Genomic DNA, 17,101 nt, shown 5'->3' on the forward strand with positions numbered 1-17,101 from the left:
TGTCATTTTTCTCTTACTTTCTTAGTAAGTTTGTACGTGAATCGTAGTAGTACCCGAGCCATTTTATAAGTACATGTTCAACACTTAATCGGGAATGTGTTCCACTCTTAAAAAGCAAACTAATGTGAACCTAAACTAACAAAACAACCAAAGTTGACTTACCAAAGTCAATCTAAGTCAACTTTGATTGTATTGCCTCTTCTAACCTGATACAACTACAGTAATAGCAACACCAACTCAACAAAACAACAACAAATCAACCCAAGTTGACCAACCAAAGTTGACTTACCAAATTCAACAAAAGTCAACTTTGGTTGTGTTGCCTCTTCTAACTTGATACAACAAGAGTAACAACAACAAAAACTCAACAACACCAACAGGTAGATAAACAACAACACCAGCAGCTAGAAAAAACACCAGCAGCAAGAGCAAAAACATCAACAACATCAAGTACAACACAAAAATAGGATTACCATGGCACGAATATGATCCATTAGCATAATAGTAACATAAAAGTACACCACCAGTACTAGATTTGTTCTGAAATTAGCAAAAAATGACACAATCAAACATTGTTTTGTTCAAAGGCTACAAACTACAAATCACAAGTGATGTTCCTCCTTACATCCAATTTAGACCAAGGTTGTTGTGGTGGTTGCTGACTTTGTTAGGAATGGTGTTGAGTTGTTTGGGACTGTTGCTGGCTTAATTGGGATTGTGGCTGACTTGAAGAACCTACACATGCATCTGCAGCTTCCATAACCTTATTGACCCTTTCCTCCTTTTTTCTTCTCTATTCAGCAACCATGGAGTATTGGATGTGGGCCTTTTAATTTGGATGAACAGATGCATCAGGATTCTTGCAAGTTTTTTTTGTTGTAGCCTAGTCCACCACATTTCCCACACTTGTTCTGTTTTTTGGGTCTTTTAGGATGCTTAACTTAGTTAGGTTGGTCTCCTTTCACCTTCTTCCCCTTTCCTTGTTTCTCCCCTACTTCCAGCTTCCTCTTGTTAGCTTTAGGCCTACCAAGTTGTACCTTATACCTAGGTGGTGCTGGTGCAGCGAGATCCATCTTTTCCCAGAACTTAGCACCAGACATAGCTTTGACTGGCTTTTCATAAGCTTCCAGGTAGGTCTCCATGTTGTAATATGCATGGATTTAGTCATGTGGATTAGATATTTTGTCCATGATGCAGGAGTATGCATGCACACAAGGGATGCATGTTAGATCATAGTGGAAGCAAGTACAAGTCCTGTTAGACAAATCAATAGTGACTTATCACTTCCTAACTCCACCTCATACTGATCATCCCTACTTTGTTTCAGAATACACCCCCTACCGAACTTCTCAAAGCCATCAAAAACAGTTCCTATGTATGGCATCAGCTTCTTTCCTTTCATCTTCTTCACAGTCTCCCACTTGTCATTGTTCATCTTCATCATTTACCTTCTCATCCATTCCATCTGAGTCAGAATTGGCTTGTCCCTTGCCTCTTTGATGACTGCACTGAAAGTCTCACATAAGTTGTTCAACAACATGTTTGACTTGCAATCCACCTCAAAGGCTCACCCAGACAAATGACATGGTTGAATGTCATTAAGGTAACACCAAACATCATCATCAAGAAACCCGATGGACTCCATTGCAATTTCAAAGTCCATCTACATCAAACACATAAACAAATAATTATAAACAAGCAATACAAACTTAATCGGGAACGAGTCTGACTCTAAAAACTGAAATAAAAAACAATACAAACTTAATAGGGAACGAGTCTGATTCTAAAAATTGTCTCTAAGTGAAAACCTCATAGGGAACGAGTCCGACACTAAAAAATAAAATTAGCATTACAAACTTAATCGGGAACGACTTTGACTCTAAAAAATTAACTTTAAGTACACAACCACAACTACCTAAGCTAACCCAAGTCAATTGTGGTACTAATGTACAGATTGTGACCTAGTTTAGAAGAATCTAAGACAATATAGAAACTTACATATGTTGTTTCCCTTGCTGCATCCTAAACAGAGTGACAAGGAAATCCAGCTTGAATTTTGCCCATATGTGCCTCACATAAAATCTTTGGTTGGCTTGTGGAGCCATTGTCTTGATTGCTTCAAGTAAACCCTGCACATTTTATGAGTTAGTTTGGGAAACTAAATGAACAACTAATTAAAGAAATAAAAGCATAATGATAAAATAATTTTACCTTATGTCTGTCAGACATAAATGTAAAGCCAATACCATTGCTTCCACCATCATAATCCCTCATAAATAAATCAATAAACCAACACCAAGTCTCAATGTTTTCAATTTCCACAGTGGCCCAAGCAATGGGAAAGATATTATTATTCACATGTTTCCCAACAACTACCAAGATCTGACCTAGATATGCACCCTTTAAGTGGCACACATCCAATCCAACAATTCGCCAAAAACCATTATTGAACCAATTCATCAAAGGTTCTAGACAACAATACATCCTCAATAACAGGGGCTTCTCAAGGCCAAGACTGTTTTCAACCAACAAAAAACAACTACTGCCAGAGTTATGCTACAAGTATGCTTTGGAATGTTCCCACACTCTGCCATACTACTCTAAAAATGACCCTTGTAGAGCCAAATTTTCTCTTGCCCTGACCAAACAGGAAGTGGAATAAGATATCCTAGTTCAAGCATCACCCTTTCCATGAACTTTTTCAACTTCCAGTGAGGATCCGATCTCCAAGTCTCCAAATACCTCTCACATAAGTAATCAGACTTCATAGTTTTATTCACAGTAGTCCTAACATATGTATTCCTCATATTCATTGTCCTAATCTGTAGAAAATTAGTTTGTGGCAACATCCTCGCATGGATTTTGAAAGGGCATTTGTTTGGATAGTCACACTTAGGTTTCCTACCGCTAACAGTGTCCCAAGGACAACCACACCTATTCCTACACTACCCAGTTATCCTCTCTTGCTTATTGTGAAGGAAGTAAAAATCACACCTATTCTATTCTCAGCAGGATGTGCCTTAAGTGCCTTCCTTACCACAACAACAGATGAAAATCTCAGCCCAATATTCAACTGGATCTTCCTTTTGAAATCTACCACTGGGTTGAAAGTGTAGTAATCATCATCTCAGTCATCAGCAGATCTATCAACACTCCTCGGCTCATCATTGTCCCCATGAAGCTCCCCTTGGTTATTCACCTCAAGCTCTTCAAGATCTCTTAAATTTCTTTGAACACCATCATCACTAGTGTTAGCATTCCCCCCCCCCCCCCATATTGTGTCTTAGCTTCCTAAAAAGATCATCACTAGCTTTTGTTTGCAGAAACAAAGACTCATCATCATCTAAGCCTATCTCTTCCTCCCCTACAACCCATTCTATGTCCAAATCAGACAAATCTAAACTAGATGACCCTTCAAACTGTTAGGTTATGATACATATGACAATTCATAAATCATGCGGAAAAACCATAAACCCAGGAAAACATATTATTTACACATAATCATTTAGCATAGATTAGATGCATACTCTTTGTTGCGTGCCTTCCCTAGCTGCGCCCGAACCGAACAAGAACAAGTCTTTAGGACTCCAAGTGTCGTCCCTCCGTAGATAGTCCACAGCACGTCCGGATCCGCCTTAAGATTGACCAACTAGAATCGCCCTTAAGGTACTATTATTTTCGGCACTTTATAGGCAAATGTGTGACTGAATTTTTCTCTCAAAAACTCACTTTGAATACTTTGAAACTTGTGTTATAAATTGTGAGCCCTAGCCTCATATTTATAGCGGTATGGAAAGGGAATCGAAATCCTATTCAGATACAAATTAATTAAACCTAGAATCCTATAAGAACTCTAATTTAATTAATTTATCAAATAGAATTAGGAATTTAATCATTAACCGAACTCTGCATGTTTTAGGAAACGTGCACGAACACAAACACTTGCACACACACGCACGGCAGCCACGATGGGCCCCATGCGTGCGCGCGAGCAGCAGCCCACTCAGCGCCCGCGCGCGCTGCGCGCTGCGCGTGTTGTGCGCGCTGTGCGCGCTGTGCGCTGCGCGTGCTGTGCGCGCTGTGCGCGCTGCGCGCTGCGCACAGCCTGCTGGGCCTGGCCTTGCGCTGGGCCTGACGTGGCTGTTTGTGCGGCGCGCTTGGCTTGCTGGGCGATGGCCTGGCTTCGTGCTGGGCCTCGTCCGGCAGGCCTCGTCCGATGCTTATTCGTACGATGCGCTTCCGATTAAATTTTCCGATTCCGGAATTCATTTCCGATACGAACAATATTTAATATTTCCGATTCCGGAATTAATTTCCGATTCCGGTAATATTTCCGATTCTGACAATATTTCCGTTTCCGGCAATATTTCCGATTCTGGCAATATTTCCATTTCCGATAATATTTTCCGACACGTACCATGTTTCCGTTTCCGGCAACATCTACGACTTGGATAATATTTATATTTCAGATACGATCCATATTTCCGTTTCCGGCAATATCATCGTTTCCGGAGTATTCATTCCTTGCCTGTGACGATCTTAGCTCCCACTGAAACCAAGATCCGTCGGTTCCGAATATCCATAGATAGAGTATTTAATGCCATTAAATACTTGATCCGTTTACGTACTATTTGTGTGACCCTACGGGTTCAGTCAAGAGTAAGCTGTGGATTAATATCATTAATTCCACTTGAACTGAAGCGGCCTCTAGCTAGGCATTCAGCTCACTTGATCTCACTGAATTATTAACTTGTTAATTAATACTGAACCGCATTTATTAGACTTAACATAGAATGCATACTTGGACCAAGGGCATTATTTCCTTCAGTCTCCCACTTGTCCTTAGGGACAAGTGTGCATTTCCTAATTCCTTTGTCGCTCGATGCTTGCTCTTGAACATAAGGTAAGAGTTGTCATCCTTATTACGTCCAGAGGTGTTCCTCGGTTTCAGAGTTCAACTGATCAAATAAACAGATAATCATAGCCTATGATTCATCCGAGCACGGCCATGCATTTCACAGTTTCTAGCTCTCCGAGTGGCCTTTGTACAACTTTTAAGCATCTCATCCCGATTTATGGGAGGACAATCCCAATCTTGCGATCTTGAGATTAGACTTCGTTTGATAGGTGATTACCTGAGCGTTGCCTTTATAGCCTCCTTTTACGGTGCGACGGTTGGTCAACGTCAAAGCAACCAGTTCTCAAACAAGTAATCTCAAATCACTCAGGTATTGAGGATTTAGTGTCTAATAATTTTAATGAAATTTACTTATGACAGATTTTCATCTCTTACAGTAAAGTTTCATAGGTCTTGTCCGATACTAGTTTTCTTAAAGTAAGTATCTATGCAAATGATTATGACATTGCCATGTCCACATAGTTCAAGAAACAGAACTACTAGTCATCTTGCATTCTAATCGTCTAACGTTTTCTATGCGTCCAATTTTATAGAAAACTCCGATTAGGGACCATTTTCAACCTTTGACATTCAAGTTCACTTGATAGACATTTCTTAGTCACAGGACTGGTCCTGACAGTCTATCTTGAATATATCGTCAAATTGAAGGGACTCATCATTTAATACTAAACCAAGATTAAATGGAATATGAAAATACATTTCATATATGATAAATGTTCAACCCCAATGTTTTATAACCATGGGCCTCAAACCCATCTTCTAAAACAATTCATGGAATTCAAAGCTATGCTTGATTTCCAGTGCTACAACGTGAGTGTTGCTTCTCATTTGTTGCATAGGTTTAGTTATCATTCTTTGCCAATCTTAATATCCTTTTCATCGAATGTTCTTCGAGATATGATGATAAGATCTTTTCGAGTTTGTTTATTATGTGATCTAGTCTTTCTTACTTCGATGGTGGTTTTACTCACTTTGCAATGAAGAACCATCAAGTTAGCAGACGTTTTTCTTGCTTCAAGAGTGGTTCTACGCATTTTTCAATGAAGAACCATCAAGCCAGCAGATAGGTGATCTACCCAAGTTCAGTGAAGAACTTTAAACAACCCTGTTTTATTGCTTCTTAGGCAATAATCACTTTTACTTCAACTTTATAGGTTGCTAGTGATGCTTTGTTTGGAATTACTTATCCAAGCAGTTCACAGATATGTGGAATACTTTCCAGCTGTATCTTAGAACATAGAAATTAATATTTTAATTTCCCACGCAACAACTCATGGTCTCCAATCCATGTTGCCATTTCAAAACACGATGCTCTATAGCTCGTCCTTATCAATGGTTAACTCCAAAGGGTCTTGCTTGATCCTTTGCCAGTGTTTATGCGTGTAGCATCAATATTTAGCATATCTTTATTTCCTTGAATCAAGAACTATTCCTATGTACCATTTCAAGTACCATAAGTATTCTTGATCTCAATCTAGTTGATCTTCACTTAGATCAATAGAGATTGGTATATGTTCGTCATGCCTAAAGTCATACGATACGTTTTTGGCGATCCTCATATCATATCATACATGATAAATTCTTTTGCAGAATAATTCCCAATTGAATTCTATTCATGTAACTTTAGCTCATTCAATTTTAGTAGATACTGAATCCAGCTAAATTCTTTGACATATAATATAGGTTAAGAATCTCATTTAGACTCTTTGATGTTTAACTTAGTAAATGCTTATACATAGTTCAAACATTCTTTACTTAGATTTATTCATATGGGTCGAATATCTCCAATGGAGACTTTCGTGTTTGATTTAGTAAATGCCATTACTTAATCCAAAACAATATCATAAGATCTTTGTAAATAGATCTTAATACCCAGTATGTACTAAGTTTCGCCATGGTCCATCATTGATGAATAATCTCAAATCTAAGTATTTAGCATTTGAATGTTATTTCACAATAGAGAGATATGTGTGTGATACACATAGGACCAATTAAGTTTTATGTACTCCCACTAAACTTCTTATATATCTATAAGAATCATGTGTATTTTATGAAACTAAAATTCTTATTAGCTTCACTTAAAATACAGTTCCAATTCCCAATTGCTTGCTTAAATCTGTACTTAGATTTTATAAGCTAGCTTTCCTTTTCAAGCATTTATTTGGATCCACAAATTCTATGACATACCATGTACATATTATATTCCAACATTTGATTGAGTAATACGTTTTGTTATCCAATTGCTATATGTACCAGTATGCAATCATTGCTTGAATTATAGACTTAAGCATTACGATTTTGCATGAGGTTTCAACACAATCCATGCCATGAATTTGCTTGTAACCTTTAGCAACTAATCTCGCTTTGTGTGTGAACACAATTTCATGTTTGATGGTTTTTATCCTTTAAAACAAACTTGCAACCAATAGGTGTGAAACTATTCTTGCAAATCAACAAAATTTCAATTTTGTCATCAAAACATTGAGTATGTTTTATGGCCTCTAACCATTTAAAACATTTGAGTCTATATATGGCCTCTAACCATTTTAGGGAATCTGGGTTTCGTCATAGCTTTCTTACAAGTCACAAACTCATTAATCTACATGATAATAGTTTGACTGCAAGTTGTAGGTTTCTTCACTATCTAATGGAAGAATCGCATAGCTTCAATGACCTGAACTCCATGCCTACTAGGGTATAGAACATCAAACAAAAGAATATCAATAGCCACTTGAAAGTCCTTTGAATATTCTGTTCTCCTTGAAGCACTTGTAAAGTCTTCTAAGAGATGTCTATTCTTTAAAGCCACTTCTAAAGTCCTTAAAGAATAAGTTTGGATTTTCTGAAGCACTTCGAAAAGCCTCCGGAATGTCCGTTTATGTTTGTTGTTTGCCTCGAAGACTTTCGAGGTCTATTTTCTCCCACTTGTCATTTTGGAAACGAATCTCCAAAAGGACATCATTTCGAGCAAACAAACATTATGTTCTCAAAAATTCGTGGTAGAAACAATACCCTTGTGTCTCATTTGAATAAATCACAATGAAACATATATCTATACTTGGGCTTTAGTTTGTCGAATGACAAACACTAAGCTCCCACTGAGTTTAGGAACTCTCTAGATATATTTTATGAAAAGTTATACTGAAATTACTTTTCAATAGCTTTGACGAATTTGGTTTAGTTTGGTGGTAGTTGAGCATTTTGTTTTAGAAATTATAGGAAAAGTCTTTATGATCCATCATTGATTGAATCAAGTACTAATCGACTTCGATCATTCCAACTTAGATATGCCATATCTTATGGAGCTAGATTGTGAAATTACAACACACAATCATTGATGATCATATTTGGTCTCAAGTAATCATCAACATGATCTAACCTAGATCTTTATGATTTCTTGCCAAGTGGATTTTATACTTCTGAATCTTTGAACTAGCCAAACAGATTCAACTTATATCACATTTGAGTAAATAAACCTATATTCACTCAAATCCATATGAAATAATAAAGTCATAAAATCTTTCTTTGGCTTTGAACTCTATCGTCTAGGCGTTCTAACAATAGTTCATATCTTTTGTTACTTTCAACAAGTAAGACTAGCTTGTCTTAAAATGATCTAGAAATCAATCAACTTTCAAAAGTCCATCAAAATAGTGCTTTTGAATGTTAACTTGTTGATATGGTCTAAGCAACAATGCCAAAGATTAGTGGAACTCAAATCAAGGGGTTGATTTGAACCTAGTAAAGTTCTTTAAAGAGTTGTTTGTTTTAATCAAGCATATTGACTCAACCTGTAATTGACCATTTCATTCAAATAAACAAACAAACATTGTCTTTGTTTTTCTTGAATGTGAGTCTTTCTGTGTTTGAAAACAGAAATTTAGGTATGTTGATTATGGAACAAAATAGCCATTAAGTTCCAGCCTTTGAAAGGACTTAAAACAAACTAGATGACCCTACAACTAATGTAGCATTGCCATGCTTCATTTCCCACTTGTAGGTCATTAGTGTATCCTAGCTTCCATTGTTTGAGTTATTATCGAAGTAAGAACCTCAAGCGGTATATGATACCAAGGAAGTTTGATTGCTAGGTTACTTCTCTTTAAACATAAACTTATAGGTAGAAACGGAATCGTAAATTCCTTTCATTTGTTCCTCGTTTTCCTATTTCTTGTACCCTTTCTTATAGTCTTAAGAATTGAATTCTTTAGTGTTGACTTTTATACTTTGTTAGACATGTCCAATGTCACCCCAACAAGGTTCTTAACATTTAATTTATGTTGAATATTAAGTTTCAACTAGATGATCTTACCAGAAGCTTCTAAAGTTCTCTAAGCATCGATCTATTCGAATGTCTAGGGACTAGACTCATTCGAGAATTAAATGGACAAAGATATTAGGTTGTTAACCATTGGTAAAGCTGAGCATTTAAGCTCAATGCTTTATGATCTCAAAACTAATTGTATTTTGAATTCACAAGCACCAATTGGTTTGCCATTCGATTTCTATATCCGAAAACAACCATAAAAGTCGATATAAGAAACGTACATTTTAAATTGCTCACTTTCTCTCTTTTCCGTGAATCGTTCTTGGATTCACTACCAATCGAGGAAATTTACTGTTACCTTTCTAAAAGGATTTATTGCAGTGCAAGATATTTAATTATAAACAATAATTAAAACATACATTGAAGCATGCAAAGTCTAAACATTTATCATGAGTAATAACTTGAAAATTAAAGCAATCATGCAATTTCAACAAGTTATTAGCATTTTATTCGAATTTATTGTTCCGGCAGGTGTGAATAAAATGATTCCAAGACCCTAAAATCATTGAAGAACTAAGCACAGTTTGTCGACTTAATCCTAAAACATCTTAGGTAAGCAAAAGCCTTTTGCTAATAGTCTAGAAACTATTCTTGGTTGATAGGTACGTCTAAGAACTTATTAGGTAAACCTATCGAATTTGCCACGACATAAAAGGACTCCTTACTTATATCGTTGAGTTTCACCAAAACTAACATGTACTCACAATTATTTGTGTACCTTGCCCCTTTAGGACCAATAAGTAACACCTCGCTGAGCGAAAACTATTACTAGATTGATGTAAAGGATATCCAAGCAAGTGTATATTTTGGCATGGCACCTTTTAACTCAATTTTTAAGTTTGGAACTTAAGGCTCTTACTATGTTGGTTAGATTTTAAGTGAACTAAAATCCTTAATCATGCAACATAATCAAGCCGTAATCTCATGCATTTTAAGACATATTTAAAGCAATAAATAACTTAAAACATGCATAAGATAAATGTGATCTAGTATGGCCCGACTTCATCTTGAAGCTTTAACTTCAAAGTCCGTCTTGAAAATCTCCGTGGGAGGCACCATTTTCTTCAAATAGGATAAGCTATAACTAATTACAACTATTTGATGGTACGCAGACCATATTTGAATTGAAAAACAACTTTGGTACTTTAGACCAATTACATTCAAATTAATGGTACGCAGACCATATTTTCTATCCTATTTGGGCCATACTAGTCACTTCATAACCTGCAAAACAGTACATATACAATATATACCATTCACCCATTCATTATCATGAATGGCCCACTTAGCTGGTTAGTAAAACACATTATGCATCACGTCAATATTTGCAGCAATTAATCAAGGGCACCAATAATCTACCAATTATTCAGTCCTTATTAATTCTAATCAAGTTGTTTTAACCTTAAGGATTTGTAGACCTAATCAAGAGTTTATGACTAAAAGCGCTCCCACTCAAACCAATAAATTCATATGCTTTACTAATTTTAAACATAAAAATGTATTTCTAGTCTAACCGGAAACATACAAATTTAATTAAAATTTAAAGCTCATATAAATTTATAATTGAATCCAAAAGTTTAATTTAATTTCAGTCGTGTTTAAATTAATTCATGATTTTAATTTTAGTAAAATAATTAGAATAAATAACATTTATTATAATTACAATATTCAAAATTAAAATCCAAGAAAATAATTTAAATTATTAATTTTAAAATTAATTAAAATTACGTGAACTGAAATTTTCAAATTAAACATTCAAAACGATCTAATCGTAACGCAAACACCCTACGCATTGCACGCCCATGGGCCGCACACACACAGCCTTCGCTGGCCATGTGCGCGCAGCCCATGCGCTCGTCGCATAGCTGCTGCATCCCCATCGCAAGCCTCCGCACGCATTGGTGCTCGCTGCGCGCGCCAGCGCTCATCGCACGCGAGCTATCGCTCGCAGTGCGCGCGCGACATCGCTCGCTGGGAGCGCGACATCGCTCGCTGGGCGCGCGAGCCATCGCTCGCTGGGCGCGCGGCATCGCTCGCTGGGCGGGCGACATCGCTCGCTGTGCGCGCGAGCAATGCTGGCTGTGCGCGCGAATCCTCGCTCGTTGTGCGCGCGAGCAATGCTGGGCGCAGCGCTCGTGGCACGCGAGCTTGCGCTCGCTGCGCGCGAGGCTGCGCGCTCTTGTGCGAGGCAGCGCGCGTTGTGGCGCAGCTCGCTTGCTGCCCACACGCGACTGCCTTGGCTCGCCCTTCGCCCATGCCCATTCGTCCATTGCTCGTGGCACACGACACAAGGCAGGGCTGCTGCCTTGTGCTCGTGCACTACGCCCTTGCTCATTGCATTCGTGCCGCACGGGCGACGAGCTCCCTTGCTCGTCGTCGCATGCCCGCATTATACAACACCCCTTAAGGGTAACACGAAGCGTCCATTGCTTCGTGCGTGCAAGTTTTATGAACGAATCGCATAAAAATTTAAAATTTATATTTAAAATTAATGACAAATTAATAAATAATATTAATTTCATAATTTTAGGGCGAAAAAATCGAAAATTTATTATCCAATTGATTTCCGATTGTTATGGATTCAAGTCTAGGTCATAAAAATTTAAAATTTATCATAAATTTACAATTTTTATGGTGGTTTTTAATCATAGGTTTCTAATTAAATTACAATTAATTATGAAAATCAAATTAATTCTAAATTATTCTAATTTTCAACAAATTAATCATAATTACAAATTAGATTGCATAATTAACAAGACTAGGCATTCAAACTTGTTAAACATATGCAGTAGGTCAATCAAAAATTCAAGATTTATCAACAAGAATCGCAAATATTTAATTTAACATCTTAAATTTACGAAATTTTGCATTCGAAAAACTAAAACCTTCGAAAAGTCATAGTTAGGCTTCGAATTTGAGAATTCTGGGTTCGGCAGAAAACTACTATTTTTGTCAAAATTTTAGAATGCCTTTTACATGCGGAATTGACACAAAAATCACTCAATTCGGATGAGTAACGAAGAAACTGCCGAAAAACTGCGTACGTATAATTAAATAAACGCAATTTGCAATTAATTAACAATTACGAAAATTAATCACCCCTTTTAATTCTTGCAAATTTGTAATATTTAACCATGTTTATGCAATTTAGATTATGAAAATAATAAGGGGCTCGTGATACCACTGTTAGGTTATGATACATATGACAATTCATAAATCATGCGGAAAAACCATAAACCCAGGAAAACATATTATTTACACATAATCATTTAGCATAGATTAGATGCATACTCTTTGTTGCGTGCCTTCCCTAGCTGCGCCCGAACCGAACAAGAACAAGTCTTTAGGACTCCAAGTGTCGTCCCTCCGTAGATAGTCCACAGCACGTCCGGATCCGCCTTAAGATTGACCAACTAGAATCGCCCTTAAGGTACTATTATTTTCGGCACTTTATAGGCAAATGTGTGACTGAATTTTTCTCTCAAAAACTCACTTTGAATACTTTGAAACTTGTGTTATAAATTGTGAGCCCTAGCCTCATATTTATAGCGGTATGGAAAGGGAATCGAAATCCTATTCAGATACAAATTAATTAAACCTAGAATCCTATAAGAACTCTAATTTAATTAATTTATCAAATAGAATTAGGAATTTAATCATTAACCGAACTCTGCATGTTTTAGGAAACGTGCACGAACACAAACACTTGCACACACACGCACGGCAGCCACGATGGGCCCCATGCGTGCACGCGAGCAGCAGCCCACTCAGCGCCCGCACGCGCTGCGCGCTGCGCGTGTTGTGCGCGCTGTGCGCGCTGTGCGCGCTGCGCGCTGCACGCAGCCTGCTGGGCCTGGCCTTGCGCTGGGCCTGGCGTGGCTGTTTGTGCGGCGCGCTTGGCTTGCTGGGCGATGGCCTGGCTTCGTGCTGGGCCTCGTCCGGCAGGCCTCGTCCGATGCTTATTCGTACGATGCGCTTCCGATTAAATTTTCCGATTCCGGAATTCATTTCCGATACGAACAATATTTAATATTTCCGATTCCGGAATTAATTTCCGATTCCGGTAATATTTCCGATTCTGACAATATTTCCGTTTCCGGCAATATTTCCGATTCTGGCAATATTTCCATTTCCGATAATATTTTCCGACACGTACCATGTTTCCGTTTCCGGCAACATCTACGACTTGGATAATATTTATATTTCCGATACGATCCATATTTCCGTTTCCGGCAATATCATCGTTTCCGGAGTATTCATTCCTTGCCTGTGACGATCTTAGCTCCCACTGAAACCAAGATCCGTCGGTTCCGAATATCCATAGATAGAGTATTTAATGCCATTAAATACTTGATCCGTTTACGTACTATTTGTGTGACCCTACGGGTTCAGTCAAGAGTAAGCTGTGGATTAATATCATTAATTCCACTTGAACTGAAGCGGCCTCTAGCTAGGCATTCAGCTCACTTGATCTCACTGAATTATTAACTTGTTAATTAATACTGAACCGCATTTATTAGACTTAACATAGAATGCATACTTGGACCAAGGGCATTATTTCCTTCACAAACAACTTGTTCTTAATTTTTCTCTTCTTCTTCCTACCACCAAATTCAGATTTCCCTTTATCCCCCTTTATCTTATTCTGTACAACTCTCTTAAGTTTTGGAGTCCTATGGGGGTGTGTTTTCTGTGTTGGTGCCAATGTTGGGTTGTGGAGAGGGTTGTGTAGAGGGATGTGGGGAAGGATGTGTAGAGGGCTGTGGAGAGGATTGTCAAGCTGGTTTCATCCCAGGGAGACCAATGGTTGTGTAGATGGTTGTTTGTTGGATAGGCTAGCTAACCACTCATATTCACTCAACACAACAACTTCTTCCCTTTGGGAGGAAGAAGAATAACCTACTTCAATCTTTCTAATGCTCCTCCTGGCAGACAATTTCACTCTCCCCCCTATCCCACTGAACAAAAACCTTGTGGTGTGGCTTCTTTGAGTGACAAGATTATAGATTCCAGTTTGAGTAAATGCTCTGTATTGTGAAGGATTTAGGTGGGCTGATTTCATTGAGGAAGAGTTATTTGGGTGGGCTGATTTGAGTGTGGAATGGTTACTTGGGTGGGAAATATGTGTGTAGGGGGTTTTTTGAGTGTATTTTTTGTATTTTGTATTTTTTGTAATTTGGACCTTGTATGTAAGTTTTAAGCGTTTGATGAATCCCATTTAAGACTCACCAAAAACTCAAACTTGGTTCGATTTATCAAGAGTGTGACCACTAGTTTTGACTTGATTTTTGCAATCTCACCCCGTAAAGGGAGCCAAATATGTCCTAGTCTCTTTGTCTCTAGACTTGGACCTCCCCTTTGAGTTATCACGACCTTTAGGACCCCTACTCTTGTTTCTTCCACGATTCTCAACAATAAGAGCATGTGAATGGTCAACTCCCATCTCCTTTCTTCTTATCTCTTCATTGAACATGATTTCTTTTATCACATCCTAAGATAGAACACCGTCTGGAGCAGAGTTACTAATAGTCACAGCCAAGGTTTCGCAACTATTTGGAAAAGAACTCAACAAGAACAAAGCCTGCAATTCATCATCAAGAACAATATTCATAGTAGTCAGCTTATTAATAATATCCTAAAAGTCACTCAAATGCTCAGAAACAGGCTTTCCACCTTTCAATTTCAAATCAACAAGTCTCTTGATTAATGGAGCTTTGGTGTGTGTAGTCTTCCTTTCATAAAGACCTTCCAATTTGTTCCACAAATCATATGGGTCAGTCTCCCGAGACATGTGGTTGAAAATACTAATATCAACCCACTGCCTAATAGTTCCCAAAGTTTTCCTCTCTAACTTTTCTAAATCTTTCTCTTGTTTTCTATGGGTTTGCAAGTTTAGAAATAGTGCCATCGGCTTTAGTGGTTGTTTCAATTGGATCATCCAAATCTTTGCAATATAGCAAATCCTCAATCATCGGTCTCCGGATGGAATAATTGGTTGATGTCAATTTAAACATTGAATTACCTCCTCTACCACTAGTAGGTTCCATAACAATGATCAAATTAAACTCCCGCTCTGATACCAACTGATAGGACCTTGGTAATATATTAACTAACCACAAGAATCACTTCCAAAACAATCAACCAAACAATACAAATCCAATACATCACAAATAATCCACCAAACAAACAACCTATAAATTAACCAATAATGGACAACAACTAATAATCAAATGCAGAAGAACAAAATGCAATCCACACACACGAATTGTAAGTGGAAAACCCCTTCGATGTGAAGAGTAAAAACCAATGGACTTGTGAGGTGTCCACCCTTGTCACCTTCTTTTATTATGATAGAATTGAGGGAAAAGGAATCCAGATCAGTCATACAAAGGTTCACAACCCACCAACACTTTCATACATAAGAGATCTACAATTGAGAGATAAAAGATGAAGAATGTTACCCAATTCGTAGGTTTTGTCCTGTTGCGACCACTGACATTCCAGGGCTCAAAAAAATGATACAAATGTCCAATATGAGGCCCTATGTATCCCCAACAAGCTGACCAAAAATAAGCACGATCCGACGGTTGAAACTCCGGCAAATGACAGTTTCGTGAAGGTTGTCCTGAAAAGTCCGAGCACCCACTTCTCTCTTCTCTTTCTCTCCTTTTCTTTTATGTGTGTTTAGATCTGATTTCTTACAGTTGACCTAACTCCGCCTTAGTTCATAACTAAACATCAAAAACACTCCAAGAAAAAGAACTTACTTGTCCAATAAGTGAGCTGGATCCACAACACATGGGTCGGTTAAAATATCAAACAAGTCGATCTTGTGGCATCTTCTTTTTTTCGATCTTGTGGCATCTTGTATTATGGCAATAGACAACTCTTCTTCTTCTTCTTCTTCTTCTTCTTCTTTCTTCCTCGGCCTTTTACCTTATACTCTTTTACAATTGTTAGAGTGAGATACATAAGCTCTTGCTTTGTGTTAGTTCGCCCGACTTGAATTATCAAAGGGTATTTTCCGGTGTTATGCTAATTTTGAATTTTAAGCATTATGATTCTGGTATTCATAAAAAGAGGAAGTTGATTTCATCCTCTATTATTTATTAAATGCATATTTTGTATACAATTATCTACGTGTTGTAAATTATAAATAAATTGATATTTCAATTATCCAAAAAAAAACTCCCACAATCGGAGTAACATGAGGTAAGGTGTCAATCAAATTTTCGAAAGTTCAATATGGAATTAGATAGAGTGACTTTTGTATCTTTACATTATACTACTAGTAGACGTAGTAGGTCTTTTTTCTTACCCTATTCTACAAAATGTTAAAAATGTAACATCTATTAAAGGCATTTGTGAATATTAAATGAATAACTAATTAATTAGAAAACCAATGATAAACAATGATAGGGTGACTCCTACAATATTATAGATCATGATTGAAATGTAATAAATATAAAAATTCAAACCTTAAAATTGATAAAATATCTATAAATACCACTAAAGTCTATACTTAGGTCTCTACTAGTGTAGACTTTGTATATATTGGTGGACTCTTGGTTGCTTAATTAATATCAGCACTTTAATTATTACGTAAGCTAATAATTAATATTCCGGTAACTTTCCTTTTCTTCGCGATCACATGGTTTGTCACGTTGCCGCAACTATTAAGTCAATATTAATTTTAGCCTCAACTCCATGGACTATGTTCCATCACCAAGATGCCGCAACGGCTGATTGAGTAGTTAGGTAAGTCAACTAGATCGATCCTAGGAATTGTTTTAATTCATACGTAGTACGAAATATGTACTCCATTACTCCTATTTTAGATGAATTAGATTAGATGC

Source organism: Spinacia oleracea, chromosome 2, assembly GCF_020520425.1.
Source record: "Spinacia oleracea cultivar Varoflay chromosome 2, BTI_SOV_V1, whole genome shotgun sequence".
NCBI classification, from domain to species: Eukaryota; Viridiplantae; Streptophyta; class Magnoliopsida; order Caryophyllales; family Amaranthaceae; genus Spinacia; species Spinacia oleracea.